We start from the raw sequence: 18,764 nt of genomic DNA, 5'->3' as shown, positions 1-18,764 counted from the left end.
CAATATTTCATTTAAGTACCGTACTGGTGCACTTGAATTACCACTGTTTTTTTTTTTTACTGTTGTTTTTTTTTTCTCTGGTACTGATCTGTCTGCGATAGAGATTACTCCCGCATGGACATTTCAAATGGAGGCGGTACGCCTCCAAAAGATCTCATTGCTCGAACGCGATTTTACCAACCATCTTCGCCTGGGCCTTGGGTTGTCTATTTCCGGCGCAAATGCAAACCTTTGAATGTGCTCTCAATCTCTCGAGAGCTGACGCGTAAGTATCCCGGGACTGTTATTCACCAAGTGAAACAGTCCAAGCTGCGTGTAACCGCACCTAGTTACAAAGCAGCTAATGAAATTGTCCAGCACGAGTTGTTCTCATGTGAATACGCTCTATACATAAATGCACGAGAAGTGGAGGTGGAGGGGAAGATCCTCGACGAAACGCTGACCTGCGATGACATCAAGACCGGTGTAGGCCGGTTCGAGAATAGGTCAATCGCTGATGTGAGTATTCTTGATTGCAAACCTCTTCAAAAGGCATCCATGGAAGGTGACAAGAAAGTTTACTCACCGTCAGGGTCTTTTCGAGTGACATTCCCAGGCTCCGTCCTCCCAGATTTTGTGGTAATTGATAATGCTTTTTACACAGTACGTCTTTTTAGGCCGAAGGTTTTTAATTGTACCAAATGCAAGCAGTTTGGTCACAGTGCTAGCTTTTGCGACAACAAGCCCCGTTGTGGCAAATGCAACCAAGCTCATCTCGACGAGTCTTGCACACAGGAAGCTGAAAAATGTAGCTACTGTGGTAAAGAACTACACGAGTTGCAAAAATGCCCGGCCTATAAAAAGCGTATTCAAAATGAGAGTCGCTCCATAATTAAGCGCTCCAACAAGACATACGCGGAAATGGTGAAATCATCGAATCCGCCCGCTATAATGTCTGAGTCAGCTGTCCCAGTTGAAAATCCCTATCAGGAGTTGTCTTCCGATGATCAGGACGATGGCGAAACTGATGAGGGTGGATCCTTTTCGGAGGTACACGCATCCGGAAAAAGGAAGTCACCATCTTCCCCGGGCTTGCGCCGAAAGGTTTTCTTAAAGTCTTCCCTCAAAAGTTTGACAACTACCAAAGGAAGCGGAGGGAATTTAAAAACTCCGAAGAAGCAGGTCTCTGATGGTGCAGTTCCTTGCTGTAGCAAGGACCTAGAACCCCCGCCTCCAACTGTTAAGTATACTTCAAAAAGAAATTCTCGACAAGGCGGCAAGAAAAAAGCCACAAAAGCTCCTCGAATTTCAGCAAAACCTATCAAGCCCAAACGAGGACTGTTCACTTTTAGGGCCCTTGTGGATCGCTTATACGATGCCCTCGGACTTTCCGACTCCTTCAGAGGCATACTAGACATTTTTCTCCAAGCAGTAGAAGAGTATCTTCGGAATTTGACACAATCATGGCCCCTCCTTGCTTCGATCATATCTTTTGATGGATAATTCATCAACCGAGGTTCAAGATATGATCACTGTACTACAGTGGAACTGTCATAGTTTAAAACCTAAATTAGACCTGTTTAAATTTTTGGTTCACAACTCTGATTGTGATATATTTGCACTTTGTGAAACATGGCTTTCTTCTGAAGACGAACTCAACTTCCACGAATTCAACATTATTCGCCAGGACCGAGATGACCATTACGGAGGAGTACTTTTGGGGATCAAAAAAAGTTACTCATTTTATAAAATTCCAATCCCAACTCATCCTGGCGTAGAAATCGTCGCTTGCCAAATAAACGTAAAGGGTAAAGATCTTTGCGTAGCTTCCGTTTATATTCCTCCAAGAATTTCTATTAACCGCCGTCATCTTTGGAATGCGGTTTCTGCACTATCACATCCAGTTTTAATTCTGGGTGATATGAACGCACATGGTACAGGGTGGGGCGAACCATATGACGATAATAGAGCGGCCATTTTCTATGATTTGTGCGACGATTTCAATTTGAACATTTTAAATACAGGTGAAGTGACACGTATTGCATCTGACGGCAAAGAAAGTCGTCTCGACCTATCACTGGGGTCAAGTTCACTATCATTCGATTGCTTGTGGAAGGTAATCGAGGATCCTCATGGTAGTGATCACTTGCCCATTATAACCACCATAAAGCATAATAGTGAAAGGTCAGACCAACCAATTCAGGTTCCTTTTGACCTCACAAGGAATATCGATTGGCAAAAATATGCAGAAGCGGTATCTTTTGGCATCGAATCATTCAACCCCCTCCCACCTTTGGATGAGTATCGATTCCTGTCTGAACTGATATACAAGAGTGCATTAGAATCACAAAAACGACGTGTTCCAAGTGCAACCTTCAAAAGAAGACCAGCCACACTAGGCTGGGATGATGATTGCACCCAGTTGTATCTTAAAAAATCTGATGCTTTCAAAGCTTTTCGTAGGCATGGTACTTCAGATCTTTTTCAAGAGTATACTAAGCTCGAAAGACAGCTGAAGAACCTGCTAAAAGCGAAAAAGCGTAGTTATTGGCGACATTTCATTGAGGGCCTCTCTAGAGAAACTTCAATGACAACGCTTTGGAGAGTGGCTCGCAACATGCGAAACCACTGTTCTTCTAATGAGAGTGACGAATACTCCAACCGTTGGATATTCAGCTTCGCGAAAAAGGTCTGCCCAGACTCAGTCCCAGCACAACCGATTTCTTGGGAAACATCCTCAACAGACGGTTCTCTGGACAGACCCTTCACTATGCTGGAATTTTCTATGGCTCTTCTTTCATCAAATAACTCCGCTCCGGGACGCGATATGATCAAGTTCAATCTTCTTAAGAATCTCCCAGATATCGCGAAAAGACGATTACTAGACCTGTTCAACTCATTCATGGAGAACAATATTGTTCCGCCAGAATGGAGACAGGTCAAAGTAATAGCTATTCAAAAGCCTGGTAAACCAGCGTCTGATCATAATTCATACCGCCCAATTGCTATGTTATCATGTTTAAGGAAATTGTTGGAAAAAATGATCCTATCGCGACTCGACCATTGGGTTGAATCGAATAACTTGCTTTCAAATACACAGTTCGGGTTTCGCAAGGGCAAAGGAACAAACGATTGTCTAGCGTTGCTTTCAACAGATATTCAACTGGCCTTTGCGGAAAAGGAGCAACTGGCTTCAGTTTTCTTGGATATTAAGGGCGCCTTTGATTCAGTTTCCATAGGCATATTGTCAGAAAAACTGCACAATAGTGGACTTCCAGGAATTTTAAATAATTTCTTGTATAATTTGTTGTCAGAAAAACATATGAGCTTCAATCTCGGACAACTGACAACTTCCAGAATTAGCTACATGGGCCTACCCCAAGGCTCATGTTTAAGTCCCTTGCTTTATAATTTTTACGTGAAAGACATTGATAGTTGCTTGGAAGGACAATGCACGCTACGACAACTTGCAGATGATGCTGTGGTTTCTCTAAAAGGCCCACATGCAGAAATGTTGCAAAGACCATTGCAAAATTCTCTAAATAATCTGTCAATCTGGGCAAGACATTTAGGGATCGAGTTTGCTCCGCAAAAAACTCAATTGGTTGTGTTTTCTAGAAAGCGGAACCCAGCCCAACTGAAACTCAATCTTTTGGAAATAGATATCGACCAATCTTTAACTTCGAAATACCTTGGGGTCTGGTTTGATTCAAAAGGCACTTGGGGTACCCAAATAAAGTATTTGGTGCAAAAATGTCAACAAAGGATCAATTTTCTACGCACAATTACCGGAACATGGTGGGGTGCTCACCCGGAAGACCTCATAAAACTTTACAAAACGACTATTCTCTCTGTTATTGAGTATGGCTCTTTCTGCTTCCACTCAGCAGCAAACTGCCACCTAATAAAGCTGGAACGAATTCAATATCGTTGTTTGCGTATTGCCCTCGGCTGCATGCACTCAACGCATAATGCGAGCCTAGAGGTCCTGGCAGGGGTGAAACCTCTCCAGAACCGCTTCTGGGAACTCTCGCTAAGGTTACTTATCAAGTGTGGAGTGAGCAACACACTTGTTATTGGAAACTTCGAAGAAATGCTCAGTTTGAACACTCAGTCAAAATTCATGGGAATCTATCTGTTCTACATGTCATCTGACATAAGCCTACCAAGTTATAACCCTCCTCGTGTAAACTTCACTATTGACAGTTCCTCTGTTAAATACGATCTGTCCATGAAACAAGCTATTCAGGGAATACCAGATCAACTTCGGTGTATATCTATTCCTCGCACTTTTAACGAAAAGTACCAAAATGTCAATTCCTGTAAGAGATTCTTCACTGATGGGTCTCGAATAAATGGATCCACTGGCTTCGGTGTCTTCAATGAAAACTCCACCGCCTTCCGGAAACTTCAAGAACCTTGTTCTGTTTATGTTGCTGAGCTGGCAGCAATTGACTTCGCTTTGGGGATGAGTTCCAACATGCCCGCAGACCATTTCTTCATCTTCTCGGATAGCCTTAGTTCGATTGAGGCACTCCGGTCGATGAAACCTGTAAAGCATGCATCTTACTTTCTTACAAAAATAAGAGAGCAGATGTATGCACTGGTCGAAAGATCATACAAGATTACCTTTGTATGGGTCCCCTCACATTGCTCAATTTATGGCAATGAGAAGGCGGACTCTCTCGCAAAGGTGGGCGCACAGGAAGGTGAGATCTATGATAGAAGAATTTCACACGATGAATTTTTCCATTTAGTTCGTCAGAGTTCTCTTCAAAGTTGGCAAAATGATTGGCGAGATGGCCAACTGGGACGGTGGTTACATTCTATTATTCCTAATGTTTCTTTGCGAGCGTGGCATTACGGTTTGGATGTAGGTCGAGACTTCATACGTGTGATGTCAAGACTTATGTCCAACCATTACTCGCTAGGCGCGCATTTGCATAGAATAAATCTTGCGCTCGACAATCTTTGCACTAAGTGCGGTTCCGGTTATGATGACATCGACCACGTAGTTTGGCAATGCCCGGATAATGACGCCTCCAGAGCGCTACTATTGGATACCCTTGAGGCCCGAGGTAGACAACCCTTTGTTCCAGTTAGAGATGTTTTGGGAACCCGCGATCTCCCCTATATGCAATCCATTTATGAATTTCTCCGCTCATCTGGTATAAAAGTTTAATTCGCTTGTGTTCTCTTCTCCAGTTTTTTTTTTCTCTGTTTTGTCCTCCTCGTGTTGTTCTTCGCTCTGCTGGTATAAAAGTTTAATTCGCTTGTGTTTTCTTCTCCAGTTTTTTTTTTCTCTGTTTTGTCCTCCTCGTGTTACCGAGCTGCTCCTGGCCATCCGGAAGACCAAGCCCTTCAACAAGCTGGTACCAACACCACAAGGCACCGAACACGCTAGAAAAATGCGATTAGCCCCCGGATGAGCTGCAGTGAAACCTTTGGTCCAGTCCTCACCCTGTCCATCCTTCAAAATGTGACCTTCTAACCTCGAGCTGCCACGAGTACCCTGGCCTCCACCCATCACTAACAAACATGATTGAAAAGTTATTATCTTGTACATAGTATATTATTAAGTGCAAAAAGAGATCCTCGGCTCCGTAAAGCGTTATACGCGATTGAGCCTCAAATAAATGAACTAGATAAAAAAAAAAAAAACTTCTTACTGGGGAGAATTTAGCAGTTAAACAAGGGTGATGCTAGGTTTCCGATGCATGGCCAATATCAGTACTCTTGTTTTATTTACAAAACAAAAACTGTGTCAAAATCGATACTTTATTGCCCCTCAATGGCAATTGAGTAATGCGACATGCACTACACTAAGGATACGGGTAATGTCATAATAGATCTAAAAACTGGTTGCAGTGACAAACCCGAACAGGAATAAAAAAAATGATCGACTTCCCCCCAGATTACGGTACCTGTATAATTCATAGAAAAAAAATCATGATAACCTCCCTGAGGAATTCCAAAAGTAGTTTCAAGGAAAAAAATGCTTAAGATATTTTGGAAGGATGCCTCTAGATATCCGTATAGAAATTTCAGAATCTTTTAAAAGAATCCAGAAACTGCAAACATAGGTACTGATGGAATTCTTGTATAAATACATCAATAAAGTTTTGAAGGAATGAAGGATTTTTTTTCATGAATCCTTAGAAGAACTCCTGGAGATATTTCTGAAGGGATTCATACAATAATTTCTAATAAAATTTCTTCAGGGATAGTTACATAAAAACCCATGAATAATGATGGGAAGGGGGAAGTTCTGAAAAAAAAAATCCTGCTTAAACAAAAAACAACGTGGAATTTTTTTTAGAGCATTTTTGTGTAAATTGCCAAAAAAAATATTTTTTATACAATCTTTGAAAGAATATCTGGAAGTACAGTAGAACACTATGCAGGTATTCAAAGAAGAATTTCTTGATAAATTTTCCGAAAACTGACAAGCAGTAGATTCTGGAGTAATTTATGCAGAAATTGCTGAGTCAATCTTTGGAGAGATTCAATATTTCTGATTGATGAGATTTCTGAAATATCAACACAAATTTTGGAATGATCTCTGAAGTAAGGTCTGAATATACTTTAAGCAATACCTGGGTGAAGAATATCTGGAGGAGTTTCTGAAGAAACCTCTGCTGGCACTTTCAGAATCTCTTGAAAATTTTCTAGAGGCCGGGGTCTATAAGGCCGGGAGTAACTATGGAGAAATTCCAAATAAGTTTTGAAAAATATTTCTGCATTTCTGAAGGATACCCCTTGAGGATTTTTTGAATGCATCTCTGAAGCAATATCCGAATCTCTAAAAAAAACGCTTTGGCAAACCGTTGAAGAAACTTCTAGGAAAACTCTGAAAATATTTTTAGGGGAATATTCCCACAGAAATGTGTAAAGAATCGAATGAAAGAATACATGCACGAATTTCCGTAGCAATCGTTTAAGGTATTTCCTAAATAATTACTAAAAGAATCCCTGGAGGATTTCTGAACGAATTTCAGAAGAAACTCGTGCACAAGGTTCAAGATGAATCTTTTGAGAAATTTCTAGAGAATATTATGACCCTGAGATATTTCCGATCTATCTAGAGCCTTCAGTACACGCTTTGCCAAGTGTGCAAACTTTTCCACACGCATCAACCAACAGCAAAGCATACGTTTGACATTTCCGATGTTTTGTCAATGTTGAGGCCACTGTTGGCCTACTGGATAATGCGTGCGGAAAAATTTGCACACTTGGCAAAGCGTGTACTGAAGGCTTAACAAAGACTAGTCGAGTTTGCTGAAATTGTTCCGCTTTCCATATGAAAATCGGTTTTTATTCCTTATGATTTTATGTGTTGATTTTTTCGCAATACTTTGTTCGGGGCACTTTTAGAGCAGCCAAAAACTCACAATCTTGTCGAAGATGCCAAGTTTGTATCTCATCGATTTTCAAAGTTACAACTGCTTTTCCATGAAAAAAAAACGTATTTTCAAAATTCAATAAAAAGCTTTAAACAAAAAAGGTACCTGCAGTTTTTACACCATAAATAGAACAGAGTACGATCTTTCCAATGCAACCGAGAGATTGAAAATCCATTTGCTCCTTTTTTTAATATTACTTTTTGAAAAAAAAATGATTTTTGAAGAAAAATGCCAATATTTGAACTATGAGAATTAGAACTTTGAGCCCTTTGGAAAAAATATGCGTCGTTGATAGTTCTAAAAGTGCTCGGAACAAAGTATTTACGAGACACGAACGAATTAAAAGTTATTTCAGGAAACCTGAAATTCATGGATCACCCTAACAAGAATATTAAAAAAAATATATAAGTTAGGAACCATAAGAGATAGAATAATGGTTTCTTCGGCAAACTTGCTCCAAATAAGTTGTTTTACAACTTTGTAGAACATTTTATAAACGTACATAAAACTATTAAAAAACAGATGTTTGGATCAGCGAAACTAGCGGGATCACCCTAATTTCACAATAATGAGAAAAAAGGTCGAAGAATAAGAAGAAACTTTCCCAAAGACACCATGTATCTAAAGCTTAAGGTTTAGGCACAAACATTTTTGTCTTCGTAAATACGGCTCTGGACCCATTGTGCAATGCCTTCTCACAGAGCTGTGGGTCGTATTTCATTCATCTCACGCAATTCACATCCATTAATCGAAAGAGGAGGATTTTATCTTTCTATTTGTGCTAGTGGACGCAGTTACGCCCTTTTGAAATGTTGGTGCCGAATTGTTTTTTTTTTCTTATTGGAAACAAATACATTCGGGGGATTCACTTAACAGCGTGAACTGATTAAACTGATTAAACGTCGTGATAACCAAGGCAATCCTAGATTATTTCATTCGCAAAATCATGAAACATCAACGAAATAAACAGAAAATCATGGCTTACGCAGCAATTTAATCTGTTTAGTGAGTACCTCTATTATGATTCAAAAAAATGCATTTATTACCCAAGCAACACACATGTTATAAAAGAGCTACGACAGCGCAAGTTTTGGTTGTATAGTATTTTATTTGACGTAATTCTAACATTTTGCTGAAATAACGTAAAATAAACTTCTATACAACCAAAACTTGCGCTGTCGTAACTTTTATATAACATGTGTGTTACTTGGGTATATTTTTGGCAATTTTGCTAAAATTTAAGGAGATTGTCCCTAAAACTTGCCAACATCTTGAATTTCGTCAATCTGACACAATACCTGCATTCAGATGATCGAGTGATGATATATTAAGCTTTAAGTATACGGAAAAAGATTTTAAATTGGTTTAACAAAAAGCAAGATATAAAAGTGGAGCGGACCTGGTGAGATGGTTGAAGAACGTGACTATCACGCCGAGGACCTGGGATCGATTCCCACTCCCGACAAACTCACAATGAAAATGTGAGTTCTTTCTTCGGAAGGGAAGTAAAACGTGGGTCCCGAGATGAACTAGCCAAGCCAGTTAATATAGATTAAAACAAAACAAAAAAACGCAAGATATTTGAATTTTAGTAAATTCCATATTTTAAAAAGTTGTAAAACTCAAGATTGAGTTTAAACTCAAAAACTGTTCTACTTAAAATTTTTTGAAGCACGGTTTCGAAATCAGCGCTAAATTGTACTACAAAAACTTTGGTCGTTGACAGAAGTTCACGATTTTCGTTTTATTTTGTAAACTAGTGCAAGTATTCGGTAAATTGCACACATATTTATGCCTGTCTTTTTAGTCATATAAGTGCTATTCATCATTTGACCGCCTCTTATTTTCCCGCATTTTCTTGTCTTGGATATTTTTGTTTATTGCAATTTGTGAATTTTCGAACGCGAGTACGATCGCTGCCCAAGCCACGACGTCAAGATCATCATAGGTGATTTGAACGCTCAGGCAGGCCAGGAGGAGGAATTCAGACCGACGATTGGTAAGTTCAGCGCCCACCAGCAGACGAACGAAAACGGCCTACGACTCATTGATTTCGCCGCCTCCAAAAATATGGCCATACGTAGCCTCCCTTATCGTTACACCTGGAGATCACCACAGCAGACGGAATCTCAAATCGACCACGTTCTGATTGACGGACGGCACTTCTCCGACATTATCGACGTCAGGACCTATCGTGGCGCCAACATCGACTCCGACCACTATCTGGTGATAGTCAAACTGCGCCCAAAACTCTCCGTCATCAACAATGTACGGTACCGGCGACCGCCACGGTACAACCTAGAGCGACTGAAGCAACCGGATGTCGCCTCAGCATACGCGCAGAATCTCGAGGCCGCGTTGCCAGACGAGGGCGAGCTCGATGAGGCCCCTCTAGAGGACTGCTGGAGTACAGTGAAAGCAGCCATCAACGACGCAGCCGAGAGCACCATCGGGTACGTGGAACGGAATCGACGGAACGAATGGTTCGACGAAGAGTGCAGAACGGTTTTGGAGGAGAAGAATGCAGCGAGGGCGGTAATGCTGCAGCAAGGGACTCGACAGAACGTGGAACGTTATAAGCAGAAGCGGAAACAGCAGACCCGCCTCTTTCGGGAGAAAAAGCGCCGCCTGGAAGAAGCGGAGTGTGAAGAAATGGAACTGCTGTGCCGTTCCCAAGAAACACGGAAGTTCTATCAGAAGCTCAACGCATCCCGCAACGGCTTCATGCCGCGAGCCGAAATATGCAGGGATAAAGACGGAGGCCTTTTGACGGACGGACGTGAGGTGAACGAAAGGTGGAAGCAGCACTTCGATCAGCACCTGAATGGCGTGGAGAACGTAGGCACGGGAGCCCACGGCAACGGAGGAAACGACAACGCCAGTGCAGCGGAGGACGGTAATGAACCAACTCCCATGCTGAGGGAAGTTAAGGATGCCATTCACCAGCTCAAAACTAACAAAGCAGCTGGTAAGGATGGTATCGGAGCTGAACTCAAGATGGGCCCAGAAAAGTTGGCCACCTGTCTGCATCGGCTGATAGTCAAGATCTGGGAAACCGAACAGCTACCGGAGGAGTGGAAGGAAGGGGTAATCTGCCCCATTCACAAGAAAGGCGACCATTTGGAATGTGAGAACTTCAGGGCGATCACTATTTTGAATGCTGCCTACAAAGTGCTATCCCAGATCATCTTCCGTCGTCTGTCACCTAAAACAAATGAGTTCGTGGGAAGTTATCAAGCCGGCTTCATCGACGACCGGTCGACAACGGACCAGATCTTTACCGTACGGCAAATCCTCCAGAAATGCCGTGAATACCAGGTCCCAACGCACCACCTGTTCATCGACTTCAAAGCGGCATACGATAGTATCGACCGCGCAGAGCTATGGAGAATCATGGACGAAAACGGCTTTCCTGGGAAGCTGACTAGACTGATTAAAGCAACGATGGACGGTGTGCAAAACTGCGTAAGGGTTTCGGGTGAACTATCCAGTTCATTCGTATCTCGCCGGGGACTGCGACAAGGTGAAGGACTCTCATGTCTACTCTTCAACATCGCTCTGGAAGGTGTGATGCGACGAGCCGGGCTCAACAGCCGGGGAACGATTTTCACAAAATCCGGACAATTTGTGTGCTTTGCGGACGACATGGACATTATTGCCAGAACATTTGGAACGGTGGCAGAGCTGTACACCCGCTTGAAACGCGAAGCAGCAAAGGTCGGACTGGTGGTGAATGCCTCAAAAACAAAGTACATGCTGGTAGGCGGAACCGACAACGACCGGATCCGTCTGGGTAGTAATGTTACGATAGACGGGGATACTTTCGAGGTGGTGGAGGAATTCGTCTACCTCAGATCCTTACTGACGGCTGACAACAACGTGAGCCGGGCTCCAGAAGAAACTGCGGTCGAAAAAGATTCACCCACGCACCAAATGCACCATGTACTAAACGCTAACCGGTGATCCTCTACGGGCACGAGACATGGAACATGCTCGAGGAGGACCTGCAAGCACTCGGAGTTTTCGAGCGACGGGTGCTAAGGACGATCTTCGGCGGCGTGCAGGAGAACGGTGTGTGGCGGAGAAGAATGAACCACGAGCTCGCTGCAAGAAAGCCGGAAGGATACGGTGGGCAGGGCATGTTGCAAGAATGCCGGACAACAACCCTGCAAAGCTGGTGTTTGCAACTGATCCGGTTGGCACAAGAAGGCGTGGAGCGCAGAGTGCACGATGGGCGGACCAGGTGGAGCGTGACTTGGCGAGCATCGGGCGCGACCGAGGATGGAGAGCGGCAACCACGAACCGTGTATTATGGAGAAATATTATTGATTCAGTTTTATCTTGAATTTGATGAAATACTAAATAAATGAATCAATTTGTGAATTTTGTATTGCATTTCCGGTATTTTTTTTATTGTAAAATTTCATTTTAAGGTACTATGGGAAAATCGTATTTATTTGTAAAAACAATATTCCAATTTATTTGATGGAAAAAGGTTTTTTTTATTGCAATTTTTTATTTATTTATTGCATTTTCGAATTTTTTTCATTGCTCAGAAATCAATAATTTATGTGAAATTTTGATTTTTTTATTCTTTTTGTTGTTTGATAATGGAACTTTTGATAACTGTTGATGACAACACTCCTGTTGGTACTATTGGTATATACGTATGTTTTAAATTCGTTTTAACTTTCAAACGTGTGTCATGGATGCATCAAATAAATTCAACATTCAAGCGCGTCCCGAAGAAATCTTATTTTAATAAATATCGTCTCGACGTAAAGCGTACATGCACATTTTGCTACCACAAATCATAAAAAAAACACACTGCCCTAGAAGCCCGTCGTCGAACGGAATGCGACTCGCTTATTATTCCAAGGTTCACTCCATGCCATCCAATAGATAAATCCAATTCGAATCCTTTCACCAGCATCCAGTTCGTTTCCATTCTACAGTCCGCAGTCCACTAATCTTCGCCAATTTTTGCACTCTCAATGGCTCAAGGATTTCACACTGAACGCGCGAAATGACACTTGCTTCGGAAGCTGGTTTCACTGGACCCGGTCCACAACTGGCCACAAACCCAGGAAGTAACCCTGGTTTAAACTTGACATTGATTCCAATACAGAAACTGACCAAAACTTTTTTTTTTTCAAATGGCTCACCTCTTATTTTTTTTTTGCTCTGATAAGGTATCTTAAACTTGATTTGGTAACTCTACTAGTGAGCTTCGAATTGCACAATGCACCAACCAACCGACCGCGGCGAAGACGACAACGACAACTGCGCGACTCAAACGCGATTTAAGACGCAAACCTTCCGAACGACAAGAACATACTGAACGGAACGATTAGATAGGCGAATTTCCTTCCACACAGTGTGGCTTGACTGCAGGGCTGTCGTAGAGTTTTTCCACTTTCGGCACTCTCGGTCGTCGTCGAGGCTAGGTAGTTCGATGGAGAAGCCGATTTTGTCGGTTGCTGCTGCAGTGGCGGACGAAACAGTAAGTTCACTTTACTACATAAATCATCATTACAAGACAATGCGATTGAAATGACTTTTCAGCTATCAAGAACACCGTTTTATCGCGAAGCTTCTTGAGATTATTCTCGATATTCTCAAAGAATTTATAGATTTTTTTTCAAAAGCATTTTTGTAGCTTGTAGCAACTTAGATGGTACTTCAAATACGACAATAAATACAATCTCGTCCACCACTGTACTGCGGATCGGAAAGATCAGCTTCAACGGGGGGTGGTTTGGAGCACCGCATAGAATGTCACACGCATCACACACAAACACAGCACCATCAGCGTGAACGAGCTGGTATGGTGGTTCGGCTGCTGACCGGACTTATCGACAGGTTCCTCACCGTTGTTGGTAGAAACGCGGAGATGCGGCGTGATGAGTGTCGTTTTTTGCAAACAAAACCGAGAATTTCAAAAAAGCCACCGAATGTTGTAATCTTGAAACGTATAAGCTCATGCGGATGTAGGGGAAATTGCCTATTCTCGGCCGTTTTGTTCTCTTCGTCTGAGGGGGTTTTTTGAAACCTATTGAACTCAGAGTTGGTCTCAAATCCTTCCCAACTAAGCTGAATTATATGGCCAAGTTTCAGCTAATTTGGCTGACGAAAACCCCCCATGACGAAGAGAACAAACCTGCCGATAATACCCAATGTCACCCTACAAGGGCGAAGTGGAAGTGCGATTTTCACGCAGAAGAAATTTAGCATGGCATAAATAAACACTTGCACAAATCGTGGATGGAACTGCAAAGATGAGAGATTATATCCGAAGCCATTGTAGATTTTGGTACTATCCACAATAAAAAAAAAACACTTATTCGTACACCTTGCTAAGTCCTTTCAAGCAGTCGGATAAGCAACTTAGAAAGCGTGAGGACCTGAAACAGCCCAGTAAACATTTTGGTTCTTATAATTTGTCTTATACACCACGATATAGACACCAGATCAATCACATAACATGCACAAAACTGCTATATGCGTACCAAAGTGGAGGCCATATACGTACTTCTGGCGACTTGTCATGATTTTCTGTGGTTATCAATACGATGCCACATTTTTTATACTTTTACCGACATTTTTTGACTTGCTGTGGCCAATAATACGATGACACATAATTGGCAGAAAAAAAAAGTCAACCAGCTTCGAACATATTTAGAACCCCGAGATTGCGAATCGAGTCCCCCACCACTGAGCCAACGCCCCATCCTTGAATAGTGAAATACTTTTGCCCATTTTGTTTTTCCGTTTCTACTGATCCCCATCCCCAATTGTACCTACCTACTATCTTATCTGCTGAGTTGGGTCATGCGCGATGCTGCCGCGGTGCGGATGCGCAGATGCGAGTGGAAATTAGTTGCCGAACCGAGTGCGGCCGGTTGTTTTTGAATGTTTTGAAACCGTGATTAGTTCCTACCGGTGCTGCAGCGGATGCGAGGATGCTGCATTTTCAGTTCTGTGAAGTGAGGTACACCGAAAACTACGATGGCCTGGAACGTTCAGGAGAAGAAATATTGATTCGTAGGAATGTTTACCAGAAATACTAGCACCGGAAAGTGTGATCCTCGTTAGGCACAGGGGTAGATTTTCGGTGGGAGGAAATCAGTGCGTTCGTCAAGATTTAGCTCCGAAAACGCTCGTGTTTAATGGGTATGTAAAAGTTTTGTTAAATTATATTATTATTTCTAGGAAAAATCTTCGTTTTTGGTGAAGGTAAATCCACACCATGCAGGGAGTTGGAATCGCCCTGTTTGCGACTTGTTTTGGTTGCAGCACAGGTAATCACTAAAGAGTCACTTTTTGATTTATATACAATTCGGGTCGTCGTCTTTTCAACGCGGTGCGGCTTTTTGTGCGATTTTGATGTTTGATGGACGTCAATGCGATTATGAACACACATCATTATACGATGTGTGGTTTACTGGGAGTGTCCGATAGATGATATGAATTTGAATATGTCGCCCCCTCGTATAAAAAATAAACATAGCGAATATCACCAATGCTGTCATGGTAAACTCAGAGCTGGTTACTCAAAGGTAAGAAAGTTTACCGCCGTATACTGGTACGTCCACATGGTAGTGACTTCAATATTGCATCTATCTAAGAATTACACAGCGTAACATTTTTTTTGTCTCAAGAGCAAACTTATATGTCTCTGACAGATTTTGGGCCGCTGAATCCGAATCCAGGCTCAGATTTGCTCCAGCACGTCACAATTTTGAGCTATACCTCAATTTATTGGGCAAAATATGCGATTTTGGGCTTTTTTGACGGCAAGCCATTAAGCATGGAAATATTTTTTTCAACCAATCAATGCATAAATTGGTCAATTAACATCTAAATTAACGACTCATGCAAAATCTATCGTTTTACCAAATCGAATTTGATAGTTTCAAGCGATTTATGTTAGGTATGATATTTCCCATACAAGTCACCCTCCAAAAGTTGCATGCAAGTTTGCATACTGACATAAAATGCTTAAATCTATCAAATTTGATTCATTAAAACGAAATATTTTGCATGAGTCGTTAATTTAGATGTTAATTGACCAATTTGATTGGTTGAAAAAAATATTTCCATGCTTAAGGCGAAACTGGAAGCATATTCTCATTTTTTCGGTTTTTGATTTTTTATTAAATAACGAACAAGGATGGGAACACTCACTTGCAAAGAGTTACACTCACTTGCAGTTTTCTCAGGTCAGAAGCGTGCACTCAAAAAACGATGTATGGACGACTTTTGTCTTGTGATTTTGTCTAAAAGTTTGCCGAATAGAGTAGGGGTCGCACACGCATACCGAATTCATGAGTGAGCTGCGAAGGCAACTCTCCACGAGGTGAATGTAATTTACACTCAGCTCGGGGAGAGTCGCTTTCAAAGCTCTGTCACGACTTTGGGATTCGTGAGCGACCCCTACTCTATTCGACAAAGTTTGAGACAAAACCACAAGGCAAAAGTCGTTCATACATCGTTTCTTGATTGCACGCTTCAGAGTTGAGAAAATAGCAGGTGAGTGTAATTCTTTGCAAGTGAGTGTTCCCATCCCTGATAACGAAGCAATATTTTTAAAATCGGTTTTCATGCACATGTAGAGTATGGATCAAGGTATCTTCTGAATTGTTTTGAGGTGGAAAATGTTTTCCATTTTTACAGAAACCATTTTTTTGTGAAATTTCGTTTAAAAATGGTTTCCGTAAACACGAAAAACATTTTCACTACCAAAAAAAATTCAGGAGATACCTTGATCCATACTCTACATGTGCACGAAAACCGATTTTGAAAATATTGCTTCGTTATTTAATAAAAAAACAAAAACCAGAAAGTGAGGAAATGGATCCAGTTTCGCCTTAATGGCTTGCAGTCAAAAAAGCTCAAAATCGCATATTTTGCCCTATAAATTGAGGTATAGCTCAAAATTGTGACGTGCTGGAGCAAATCTGAGCCCGGATTCGGATTCAGCGGCCCAAAATCTGTCAGAGACACATAAGTTTGCTCTTGAGACAGACCAAAAGTTAATATTTGTTACGCTGTGTTATTCCGGAGAAAGCTCTCAATGAATTATTATTGGTAATTATCGCGAAACGAGCATTCTTGCAGGAATTCCTTTTTTAATCAGAAAAAAATCTTCTAAAGATTCCCCCGAAATTATTTTAAAATGTATTCCCCCTCATGTGCTTGTATAAAATTGTCTCCACGATTATTACATTCAAGGACCCAGCTCAAAATTTCTTCAGAGATTCTTTTAGAATTCGTCAACACTTTTAAGAACTTTATATACGACATGTCTCCAGAGATTCCTACAGAGATTCTTTCAGGAATTCCTACAGGAATTGTCCCTGGGTCTTCTTCAGTAGTTTCTCAAGATTTTTTGGCGATTACAAGAGATTTGGCCATTCTTTCAGTGTTCTTTTTTTAGACATTCTTCTAGGGTTTCCCTTTATGGGTGGTAAGCCGATTGCAGGAAATTTCTTAGCCTATCTCGAAGCGTGAAAAATTCAGGCAAGGAATCGCTCAAGCAATGAGCCAGCGTTGTATTTTTCTTGACCCCAGTACGGAGCTGATGAGAAACGTCGAATCAAATGGAAGTGGCTGTGCAAAATTTCTTGCCCGTTCCTGTCAAGAGAAAAGAATGCACTGAACAGAAATTACTTGTGTGATTCCGTTTGAGGTACATACCTAGCATAAGAAATCAAAAAAATTTCCAGGAACTCTTTTGCAAATTATTGTTGTAATTTAACCAGAGGTTCTCCCAGGTATTACTCTATACAAGTCCGTGCCCAAAGGAGAGGTTTTGTGAGTTAAACCCCTCCCTTTTCTTAATTTTCGTGTACGATCCTCCTCTGCTTCCCCTCCCATTCCACCTTTTCTGTATACGAGCCTGACTCTATTCATGGGGAGTATTGTGTTGTTCTTTGCTGTGCATGCATCGCTCCCGTAAGGGGTGAGTATCACAGCATTATCGATCGCGTTCGCTATTGTCTCCGGTGAAAATCAAAACAATAGATGCTTTGGTGTTTAGTGCTCAGTATTATGTTGTTCTTTGCGAGTGTGCTCGAGTGAATGATTGATGATTGGTGTGTTTATTCTTTGTTTTTATTTGAAAAACGCAGTAAATGTATCTAGTTTAAAATCATCCTACATATATTTACCCAACAAGAATTGTAAAGTACGTCACACCAAGTGTCGGCTATTCGAGCCCATATGAAGTTGATCATCAACATTAACTTCTTTTCTCGATCAGCCTAGATAGCTGTGTAGTGTCGGTAGCGGTTGTCTTAATTGGCTAAGAATAACACTACAGACCGCCTGTTCCGGTGGTAAGAGTCCACTAACAGGTGATCCCTAATTCATGGTGTGAAGCGGCTATATGCTTACCGTGCCTAGGAATGAATGGCTATATGTTTATGTTTATATGTTTATTTATATGTTTCATCTGACAATATGTCTTAATGAAAAAGTAATAAAAATAATAAAAAAAAAACTCCTAACATTGACATTAACAGGAACAAAATCCTACCATAAGTAATCACAATACACAAGCACAATAACAATAAGCAAATAATTAAAATACTAAGAATATCTTACGAACTATCATAATCAACGCTGACGTCTATTCTCCTCATGCAGCAGCCGTTCAATCCGATGTCGGAAGCTTAGGGTAGAGCAGTTAAAATCGAACACTATGTAGTACTCATTAAAGCGTGACGACATATTCCGTACAGGGTCATGTAGTGCATAATTCGTTGCGCGAGCTGGGAGATACAGAATGTTCCTAGTACGAAGGGATCTCTCTGGAGCATATAATTGTAGGTCGGCAAGAATTTCAGGAGAATCAATTTCACCAACCAGAGCTTTAGCTACAAATACTGCTTGAGCGATCGACCTCCTGTGTTCCAGCGTGTCCATACCCAGCAGCTGACAAAGGTGCTCATAAGGCGGGAGGTTGTTGGGATCGTTCCAAGGCAGATGGCGCAGGGCATACCGTACAAATTTCTTATAGATCGACTCCAACCGAGATATCCAGACTCTTTGGTACGGGTACCAGATGATCGATCCAAACTCTAACAGAGAGCGAAGGGGGTCTAATAAAAACCTAACCGCAAACGGAGCCTGTAGAGTACCAGGGCGCCCTCCACAGTATGTTGCCCTTACTGCGCTAACCGGAGCAATGGAGCAGTGGACCTTGTGTTTCTCCGAGACAATCAGCTGCCCTTCTTCAGTCTCACCTGAGGCTAAATAAGGGCGGGGTTATGAAGATGTTATTAATTAGTTTAAATTTTCACCTATATGGTTTCGCATTATGCGATTTACACAGTGTATTCTGTGTATCCTCGCCTTTGGCGTTTCCCGATCGATACC

The 18,764-nt window shown here is 41.6% G+C and overlaps 2 protein-coding genes across 2 annotated transcripts in view; both read right to left on the bottom strand.

Moving 5' to 3' along the window:
• Nucleotides 1-12,736, bottom strand: part of LOC109400207 (protein takeout) — a 44,678-nt gene extending 31,942 nt beyond the window's left edge. The window contains exon 1 of the mRNA XM_029872380.2: nt 12,548-12,736. The gene's annotated coding sequence lies outside the window, so the exon portion shown is untranslated. The remainder of the gene's footprint in view (nt 1-12,547) is intronic.
• Nucleotides 12,737-15,687: 2,951 nt separating this feature from the next.
• LOC115254164 (soluble guanylate cyclase 88E) overlaps nt 15,688-18,764 on the bottom strand; it is a 538,233-nt gene continuing 535,156 nt past the window's right edge. Inside the window, exon 15 of the transcript XR_009999394.1 lies at nt 15,688-15,950. The gene's annotated coding sequence lies outside the window, so the exon portion shown is untranslated. The remainder of the gene's footprint in view (nt 15,951-18,764) is intronic.

The sequence above is a fragment of the Aedes albopictus genome, chromosome 3 (assembly GCF_035046485.1).
Source record: "Aedes albopictus strain Foshan chromosome 3, AalbF5, whole genome shotgun sequence".
Taxonomy (NCBI): Eukaryota; Metazoa; Arthropoda; class Insecta; order Diptera; family Culicidae; genus Aedes; species Aedes albopictus.
Note: the sequence above shows the minus strand (reverse complement) of the source record. Positions and strands in the feature narration are given on the sequence as shown.